Here is a 7,442-nt window from a genome sequence, read left to right as displayed (position 1 = left end):
AACAACATCCCTTATGTCAGTCATGGAATGCAACCGGACTGTCTTGAAATATGATACTGCCTCCAGGCTTCAAACACCCAAGTCCTGCCGATCAGTGTCAGCCGACTCTTCAGACGTCTTGGCCACGATGAGAGACTTTTGTACCATCAACTTCCATGATGGTTCCCGAAGAGGAGGGTGCTGTACGCCATTGATTACTTCAGCAGGCACATAACACTGTCCTAGTAACATATCAGCATCATGTATTTGATCAATGAGCCTGACAGCGACAATGAGTGACGCCGCAGGGGGGGGGGCGCCATAGCTAATGGCGGGTGACAGGAAATCCAAATTCCGATGGATATCCAAAGGGTTGGGAATTTTCTTTGTATGTTTCTCTGATAGAATAGAGTACACGCTGTAGTGAGTGTGAGTTCACCACGCGTCATGTGTTATAATATTTATTTTCGCTATCAACATTTTCAGTGCCTAGCGATACTTTTGGTGGATCCCGTGCAGAAGTCGTTACAGGGCCTGCACTACATCTCTACAGAGGGAGCAGAGGCATTTGATGATCTGTGTCACATCGTTGATGTCCTCGTACAGAATGGTGCTCCTGCAGGTTGGGCAACAGACTACAAGACTCATGTGGACCTGGTAGACAGGTGCGGTGACCACTGCAGAGGATTTGCCCTAAGTGATAAGGACAATGCTGTACTTGCAGTAAACTGCAACCACAATGACTGTGACCGCAGTGACTGCGGAGACCATCTACTCGCTGTCACCAGTGGAAATGAAGACGATCATTGAAGAACAAGCGCCTACCCTCTTCAATCTCCTGACAGATTATATCAAGGGTGATGGACTGAGCAAAAATGACAGCGCAATGGGGGCATTCCTTACCGTTTATTCCCTTGCAAACTAAAGAAGACAACGAGCCAATTCCCTGCAGCTTACATTGTCACTAAGCCTGGTCGCAAGATCAACAAATGTTCAGGTATGTCTTAGTTCACTCCATGTACTCTCTCTCTCTCTCTGTAACACTTGGACAGAACATAAAGTTTAAACTTCTATTCTACGTTAAACTTCGCCACGCAGTACACATGATTGCTCTATATGGATCTGAAGACAGCAACCAGGTACTGCAAATGCAGAAGATTTTCCTTTACATTCTCTCCTTTCCTCTGACCTATCACACACGACCAATGTTCTTACGAATTTCTTAACAATAAATGATGTTGGAAGACACATATTAGGCTGGCCATCAGAAAGGATGCGCGGAGCTGAAGAAGTAGGCGAGTCGTACTGTCATCCACTTCCGGGGTTCATGTCAGGAATCTGAGGGCAACTTCGAGGTTTTTTTTGTTAGTTTTATATTCTTCAAATCTTTCTAGTCATCTACATTGCTGACAGAGAACAGTGTTCATGAGTTATGCTTCTTGTCACTTGACAATGTGGACTTGTGTCCTACACCACGTCTGCAATGAACACACATGGTGCCTGGGAAAGTGCGCTCAGCCCCCTCTGAAAGACATGGAGAACAGAACCACAGCCTTGCTGTTACTGGCTCTGCACCACACAAGACCCTGGGAGAAGTTCTACTAGACAACAAGTGGCCCAAGTTCTTGCGGTTCAGGTATTTGTAAATGCCAGGTGAGAAGTCAGGTGAGGTCATCTGACGTGTATTTTGGAGCTATGCGGTCTGGACACATGAAATCGCCAGACTCGGTTTACTGTTTATGACCGACATCGACTCAGCTGAAGGCATGAAGGAAGCGGTGATATTGGTCGTGGATGACATCCGTGCTCGTGTGAATAAGGTACCGTCAGCTACGGACATCCATGTTCACAGCGGGGACTACGATGGATCTCGTGAAGGGGCGCTGCAGTCTTTCCGTCATCTGGATGTACCTCTAACCTCCCACTACATTTATTCATTTCTATTGTAATAGTTTCTTTTATAGTTTTGCCGATTGCGAAACCTGCAACGACTCTTGAAAGAAGCAGATAAAGAAGGTCTAGGTTGGTAGTGATGAAGAATCGAGTGTTAGATATTTAGATAAAATAAAGGTTTCCACTGACCTAAGCAAATAGGGAGACACTCCCAGAATTAAGGAAAGGTTCAGAACATGGTGGGAAAACTCCTTGCACAATAAAACAACACGAAACAAACCAATTGCCTTTATCGCAGCTAGGTAAATTTCTCCCTCGAACTATGCCAGAGAAAAGTTACTCCCCTGCTAGTCATGGCTGACCGTAGCACGACTTTTATTGTTTCCTTCACCGATACCTAAACCGTTGCTTCAGGATTGTGACAGGGAAGATAAGGAGTGGGGAACTTGACATGACCATTCTTCAGAGCTGTGCGTCACACATAAAGAAGAACGCCAAAAGCAACGTGAGGAAACAGCGGGTACTGTTTTCTTTTCATACAGCTTTTGCGTAGGATTATTACCTATCACAAATGACTGTAACATCCAGCTAACTTGACTAAGCTGAACCAGCCCCCACTGAGCCAGAGGCACAGTCCCCGAAGTCTGGGTTTCCAAGAGGCTGGACAGCTGTAATAAACCTAACCCTAACGAACATGAGTTAGCTGGATGTACGTACTGTAACAGGCCAATCAATACGATAAGTAATGAATCGGTAGCTACTCTGTCACCATCGTTCACATACGACTCGGTTATCTGTTGCAAACTGTGCTTTGTTGCAAATTGCTGGTTATATTAACGACCAAAATAGATCTTTCTGTACGGCTGTTGGTGTTCTTGTTGGGATGATCCTCGCCATCCAGGATATTTGATGTTCATCTCAGGAGTTACTGTAGAAGAAACATGAAAAGAACAAAGATTGGAACATTACTACTGCAGACATTGGTGAATTAGGTTCTCAATGGATTAACGGTAAGGGGGAATAAACGTTTGGTGGAGACAGGAGCAGCTCAGCCATGTCACTTTAACAAATTCATTTTCTACACTGCAACAATATCTTATTCTTGGCTTGAAAATACATAAGACGGCATTAACAACATGGATAATATATAGGATCTCTGATAACATGAATAGTTGAAGTCGGGCGTATTGTCGTGTCAGTATAATACAGGACGTTTTCTACAACAGATTCGTGACAAACGCTTTGGATAAGATCATCAGATTATTCGTGAGGAGACACATTCCACAAACTGCCGTACACAACACGGCGTGGCTGAGTAAACGGCAGAATTGACCGACTTCCCTCCACTACAACCTGTCGATATCTACATACAAGTAATTGTAACATCTTACAGATTCATTCTACGTAAGTTAACAATCATAAAAGCGACAATTTCGCACTAAAGACGACCTGAAAATGCGACACTCACCTCACACTACCGCCCTTGCTCTCCAACTGAAGCTGGGTGGTGCGGTTTTCGACGGGAAATTCTGCATGTATTCATCCGCCAACGAAGCGGCAAGAGCTACTAGATAATGTAAAACAAATGATTGTAATTTTGTTTTATAAGACACAGTCTGAAAATAACGACAATAGCTTGAAAGTGAACCCTAAGACTTGATGCTTCGTCCTTGTCACGTACTACTTTCTGGCGGCACATGTGTACATCCCGTCCGAGGTCGATATACGGTGACGTGGCCCTGCGAGGCTCACTTGGGGTTTGTCTAAGTACCAGTTAAAGGATGGTCGCGGATATAGAGGTAGGGGCAAGATAAGACGTTGTTTTTTTGGTGTGTTGTTTTTTCTTACAATCTCAATGCAATTCCTAGTGTAGCAAAAAAAACAGTATCAAATTGGCCATGCAGTATTCAGTCGCCAGAGAGGGTGCGACATCATTCACATTACAAGTCCATGGAACTTATGTTCCTGCAGGAAAAAAAAAATGCAAAATGTACACTTCCCAGAACTCAAGGTATTACAACAACACACACATGTCTAAGACAAGGGAAATCCAAGTTATTGTGGTGTGAAGCTTGCAGGCGCTTTGACAAAAGTGGAAAAAATTATCATTTTGAAAAGAGCATGGAGTTCCCCGAGGCAGTCTTGGACTATACAAGGTATCACCTAGCCTCTACCAGGCACCGCGGATCGCTGAAAAAAATAGTAGAAATTGACCGAAATAAAGGGATAGTATACCAGAGAAGATCCAGGGCCATAAGATCCTGCGACCCACGGAATTGGAGCTTCTATGGCCCTGGATCTTCTCTGGTATACTATCCCTATATTTCGGCCAATTTCTACTATTTTTTCCAGCGATCCGCGGTGCCTAGTAGAGGCTAGCTATCACCCACAGCGATTAAAGACACCCTCCTCCGGACAGGCATTCCTCTACAGCGGTGCCGGTGACAGACTTATAATGGTGCTGATAACATGACACATGCAGACAGATTTAATAGTGGCTATTCGAGATTCAAGACAAATCGATCGGCTAATAATTATTATAAACTTTACTCACCAAAAGCGGAAGACCCTGTTGGACCCTATCAATTAGCTGCTGGAGACGACAAATCAAGTTTAGGGTCAAGCTTCTGTGTCCTACACGCTGGACTGCAAGGACAGCAGCACTGCAGAGCATTCTGGACTACTACAGCACCATCATGTACACAATGCAGGAGGTCAACGAGACTACAAAGGACGAGTAAGTTTGAAAGCAGGCGGCGTCCTTTTACCCTGTTCGCGCTGCGTCTAAGCCACCACCTCTTTTCTGCGGCAGAGGAAGTCTCTACAAAGGAAAGACTTGAGTGTACAAGAGGCAGTTACCTGCGTCAATACGCTGATGTCTAATCTCCAAGCAGATCATACTGAAAACACTTGGGTATACTTACAAGCGCTGCAAGGTTCATGGAGTTAGTGTGAAACTGAAGGGACACAAGAAGGACTGCCCATACTGCAGGTGTCCTGGTTGTTCACTGGTGGTGGCATGCAGGGAAGAACATGCCAGGGATCAGTTTCAACTCCGGCAATCAGAAAGCAGTGATGGAGAGCCAACGACCCTGTCGGCAGCTGAGGTGATACAAATCGCCAACGTTAGCCGTGGAACAACAGCTACCGGCCCGACCAGCATCTCGGGTAAACTCCGCCAGAAGCAGGTGGCGAGAGGCGTGAGGAACAAAGACCTCTACGAGAAGCTGAACAAGTCGATGGAGGAGTACGCCAGAGAGAGCCCGGGAATACACCCAATGTTGCACATGAGGAAGGCGATTTCCCAAATTGAGTCCAGTCAATTCATCATCTCTTACGTCAACTCCACCCACAACGCAAAAGTCCTCACTGCAACGGGCTTCCCTGACACAGCATCCCATCAGTGAGTCTTCTCCACAATCAGCCTCGCCGAAATAGTCAGCAAGAAGTACAGCTGCAGAAGTACAGCTGGATTATACAGAAGACAAAGTGCCACAATCAGCATCCACCCCTCACCTGTAGTTTGTGCCAGAAAACCATTAAACGTAAAGACAACCTGAAACGACACTGGCTTCATGTCCATAAGCAACAACTGGATGATGCAGCGGTCAGAGTAAAGAAGGCGAAATGTCTCCACCCAACATGTGATCATGTCTTATATCACATAACAACAATGCTGCGGAATCTCGAAGAGTCACATTTTGTAAAACATGCTAGTTCTACTCATCATTTCACATCTATGAATGACTTTCTTGCTTGAAAAGAGAGGGAAGAGACAAACAAATTTGTCTACTTCAGTAAGCACCGCAGAGAAACAACAGAGTTTTCTTTTTGGATACAGATTGCGACATGTATTGAGCCTATTGCCCCGTTTGACTTGTGCAAAATGGTATGAACAAGTGGAGCACGCTATTTTGTTCGTCTTACAAGGATGTTAAACCTCTTTGGTGTACATTTTCACACCCAGGCTCCAGTCCAGCAGGGAATTCCTCTTTTGTAATGATAGATCTGCTGTCAGAATGACGCTGTTTGACTACCACCAAACATTATTCAAGCACATGAGACATGCGGGTTTTATCCACTTCCACACCCGGCTGACATACAACAAGTTCCGCCTGGCTTGGTACAGTTTTCTGAACCTCTTGGACATCAACTACGACAGTGGATTTCAGTGTCCAGAGTGTGGTCCGGAGCCCAAACCTGTCATATGCGAATCATAATGCGATGGAACCGCTCTCAGTTTCCGAAGAGAACTGCGGCCATGGGATCATATGTTGCAGCAAGACGCCAAAGACGGAGAGGTTTAAAACTCTGGCAGATAAGTATGAGACACAAATTTATTTTTGGTCCCTGACTAGACTTGTTTACCTTTCATGTCGAACTCTACACCCTCCACCAGCAGCAGCGCCATGCCGGCGGGAACACCCCACCTGAGCTTGTGCGCCACCGGGGGAAAATGACCACCGAGAGGAAGTCATTTGTGGTGAGTTTGTCATGTGAAGTACGTATTTAGTTGCTTTGATAATCCACATTCGTTGGAAAAACGACAACTATGCAATGGAAGTTATTTTATGCAACTTTATCATGCTTGAAAGGTACAGGGAAGAGAAAAATAAATAACATTGCACTTCCCCATTTTCCAGACTGAAGTACGCGCTGCCTTAGACAGGTATGGGGTGGAGGACGCCGGGCACCGCCATTTCCACAAAGCAGTAGATATGGTACAGAATTCTGCTTAACGTGCCTTTATATATACGAGCGATAGCTATATGACGTCACGGTAGGCAACAAGTTGTTCACAGTTGGCTGATTTGCATGCCAATAAAATTGGCATTTGTCATGAAATAATTTGCACGTGTATAATTAATTGTGTTCACAAAAACAGCAATAATTAAACACCATCGCTAATTGACTAAAAATTCCATCTAAATCATTCATGATTAAGTAACACTTACGTCATCATTGTCAGGTGTTGAAAACATTCCCACACCTGCCATTTTGGGCGGGTTCGCGAGGACGTAAAGACGGTGCTGAAAAACCATCGGTATGAAAAAAGGACCAGGAAAGCAAGTATTGACTTTTCTTAATATAAATGTGTCATCACCTTCCTTGTGAAAGCCAACATCTTTGAATCAAACTTCATCTTTGAATCAAACTTCAAGTTCCTAGACTTCAAACTCCATGAAATATGCTATGATATGCATGCATATGCATATTGATATGCATAATTTGCATCTAATAGTGTAGATGACCTTCCGTTAACTGTATCTAATAGTATATCTTATGAAGGCGTTTTTGGAACACCTTGGCCCCAACATCAATGAGACAAATGCTGCAGAACTGCACATCGTATTGGTCAGTTGGAGGCCATCCTCAAATGTATTGATTCAGACTTAGCTGTAACCCGGGGGAGTGGCTATCATCACAAACGTGATCCCAGTGAGGACATCTTTGAGCTTGTCGAACAGTACGAGCAATCAAGAGTGCTTGATTATCAGCCAGGCAGGCTGGTAATATTTTTCTTTTTTTTATTCAATACAGTATGTATATTTTTATCTTGCATTTCATTG

Source organism: Branchiostoma belcheri, unplaced genomic scaffold (genome assembly GCF_001625305.1).
Source record: "Branchiostoma belcheri isolate BF01 breed outbred unplaced genomic scaffold, Haploidv18h27 scaffold222, whole genome shotgun sequence".
NCBI lineage: Eukaryota > Metazoa > Chordata > Leptocardii > Amphioxiformes > Branchiostomatidae > Branchiostoma > Branchiostoma belcheri.
Note: the sequence above shows the minus strand (reverse complement) of the source record.